The following is a 3,501-nucleotide window of genomic DNA, read 5'->3' as shown; positions in this document are numbered from 1 at the left end:
CCAGCAGCTTGAGAAGCAGGAAAGGAAAAAAAGAACAAAAGAAGAAAAAAGAAAAGAAAAGAAAAGAAAAGAAAAGAAAAGAAAAGAAAAGAAAAGAAAAGAAAAGAAAAGAAAAAAGAAAAGAAAAGAAAAGAAAAATGAAAAGAAAAGAGAAAAGAAAAGAAAAAGGAAAGGGAAAGAAAAGAAAAGAGAAAAACATGCTGGGTGCATGTGCATGTATGCCCAAAAATCTCAACAGGATAGAGGAATAGAGGAGAAAAGATTGTGGAATGACAAAGCCCCATAGAGGATGTTTTTTCACTTCCCCCATCTCCAGTCTTTCTCTGGTGAGCACACACACCCAGTGGCAATTTTCTTTTTTTAAAGTAAGGGAAATCTTGCCTATTTAGATGTCATTTGAAAAGCAGTAGGAAGCTCACTGTCCAAAAATCATCTTCCTGACAGCCTATCAATGATGTTTGAAAGTATGCCACTGGAATCTCATTACTGTGAGTCATTGACAAATTGCCCCATTCAAAAACAAATATTCTCCAAGACTTCATTTCCTTTTCTTAGCTTTTTTTTTTTGATCTGGTTACTAGATTGGCAGCCCAGAGAGTATGATAGCTATAGTGAATTTCATTTCATCTAGGCATTGGAAAAAGTTTTCCATAATTTACTTGCAGATGAGAAGGCCAAATATAAGCTGGATGCTTGAGCTGTTTGTTGAGATGAGACTGTAACTAGTTGAATAATCATAACCTAAGAAGTGAATGAATGGCTCCGTATCAGACTGGAAGGGAAGTTCTAGTAGAGAGCCAAAAGTCTGTATTCTTGGCCAAGTCTTGCTTTGGCTCATGTATGATTTTGGCTAACTACAAACAATACCTTTTAAAATGGTCAGAGCAGTCCAAAGACAGAATGAGTGCATTAGAGAGCAATGGGCACTAGGCACTAAGGGGTTCTAGTCCACCTTAGAGAAGCCCTTATCTGGTAGTTAGGCAGTAGAAGTCCTTCCCTGCTTGGTTTTTTAAACTTTTTAAATAATTGTTTTATGTTAACTTTATTGATTATTACTATTATTTTCCAATTTGACCAGAGAGAAAGAAAGTGAGAAAAGAAGCCCCCAGGTTCAGGATTTGACCACTGGTTGGCCATATGAAAGTCCAGTGCCTTTAACTACCACAACACCTGACAGCCCCTGTAGAAGCCCCTTTTAATCAGTGCAGCATTATGAATCAAGCATGAATTTTGAAGCAAAAATTTATTCAAATATTAGCTTTGCCACTTACAACTAATGTAACCTTGAGCAAGGTGCTTAACCATACTGATTGGAATTTCATCTATTACGTGGGAATCAAAATACCCAACTTGCAGCAAATGCTGTGATAATGTCATATGTAAAAACACCTAGGACAGTGCTTGGCATATAGTAGATGTTAAATAAATGGTAGGTATTACACCAAGTATTCTGATTTGGTGACTTAGAATAGAGCATACAAATATGTATCAAATCTACTAATGACACAAGATAAGCAGGACTTTAAGATGATGTGGGCAGCCTTGTATAATGCTGAGCCCAAATTGACAAGGTAATGTTTAGTACTTAATAAGAATAAACACAAACTATTATTTTAGGTTTAGCACATGGCAAAAGAATTGAGTGAAGAAGATCTAGAAAGAGAATAGGCTTGGGACTTCCGTTTTATAATGGGGGAATCCCACACATCATTCATTTCTTCACTCATCTTTTTCATTCATTCAATAAACATTTATGGAGACCTGGTCCCATGACCTAGTGATTAAGGAAGCCATATCTCACATGGCCAATCATGCAGTTTGAATTTTGGCCATGGCAACTTGAAAAACATGCCAAGCATGCATGTTCATGTCTGCTCCAAATCCCAGTGAAAGGAGAAATGGGGGAAAAGGGATTTCGGCATGAGCATTTTTTATTAGGAGGTGCCTTCTCCCTCTTTCTCTCTTGCTGTCTTTCTCTGGGAATGTGCATGCCCTCTGGCAAATAAAAAATAAACAGTTATGGAGAACTGTGCTAGATTCTGGAGAAACAATAAGAAATAAGATGCAGTCCCTTTCCTCAAGGAGGTCACAATCTGGGGAGACAGACAACTTCAAAGATAAATTATAACACACTGTGATAAATCTAATCACAGGATCACATGGTAGGCTCAATGGTACCACAGAGAAAAGAGGATGAGAAAGAGACAGCTTTCTAGAGGACATGATCCCTGAGCTTTAAAAACTATATATTATGCTGTATTTAATTTTGAGTAGCTACTTCAGATTTATGGTACAAAGAAATAAAATGTATAAAAAGATGGACAAAGTAAGTCTTCCTCTCACCCCTGTGTTTCAAATGCCCAATTTTCTGAAGAGGCAAATTGCTGCCACTAGTTGCTTGTGTATCTATCCAGATATAGTCTGAGTCAAATTTTGAAAGCAAAAAAAGAATTCTGTTGGAAGACAAGAGGTCATTCTAGTCAGAGACAAGAGTGCAAAGGCATGGAAATATGATAGGATGTTCAGTTTGACATTATTTGGGCAAAGAGGATAAGGAAAGGGTGATAGAAGATAATATTGGAAAGGTAGGCAGGATGGGGTTGTGAAGGACCTCATAAGGTATGTGGAGCAACTTTGACTCTACTGGTAAGCAGTGGGGAGTCATGACATGGCCCTAAGCAGAGAACTGTGATCTGACTTGCATTAGAGAAAACTCATTCTAGCGCCAATGTGGAAGACAGATTAAAGAAGACTAGACCAAATGAAAGGAAGACCAGTTAAGAGGCTATTTGAGTAGTTCATAAAAAAAAGATGATGGGCTAACACACTACAGCAACATGCAGGAAAGAGACTTTGAAGGTAAAATACATACTTAGAAGCTAGACTTTACAAATCTTGGTGATTGGTTAAATTAAAAATTTAAGATAACTCCCAAATTTCAGGCCTGGAAAACTGTATGGATAAAAGGCACCAAAATGGTGGTAGTAGGGGAAGTGGAAGAAGAGAGGTGGATTTAAATAAGAATGACGATTTTGAGACATACCAAGTTTAGTCTCGAGGTGCTTGAGGAACTTGTCATGTCCTACATGTCTACTATCAATTGAGTATACAGGTCTGGAGCTCAGAAGAGAAGACTGGGACTACACATATAGATTTGGGGGCAGGGAGGTCAAAGGCATAATAGCTAAAACCATCAGTATGAAAGGTATAGAATGAAAAAAATCTTGGGGTCAACAGGTGGCATGGAGGTTAAGGTAGCTGGATCCCACGCAGTTGACTATGTGTTTCAAGTCCTAGACCCTGTGACTAAAAAAACAGACAAACAAAACAAACAAACAAACAAACAAAAAACCACCAGGCACATGTGTGCAAATGCCCAAAATCCCAAGAGGAGAATGGAAGAAAAGGGATCGCAGTATGGCCACCCCTCTAGAGTGATTTCTCTCTCTCTCTCTCTCTCTCTCTCTCTCTCTCTCTCTCTCTCTCTCTCTCTCTAGAGAG

This window comes from Tupaia chinensis, unplaced genomic scaffold (genome assembly GCF_000334495.1).
Source record: "Tupaia chinensis unplaced genomic scaffold, TupChi_1.0 Scaffold000082_1, whole genome shotgun sequence".
Taxonomy (NCBI): Eukaryota; Metazoa; Chordata; class Mammalia; order Scandentia; family Tupaiidae; genus Tupaia; species Tupaia belangeri.
Note: the sequence above shows the minus strand (reverse complement) of the source record.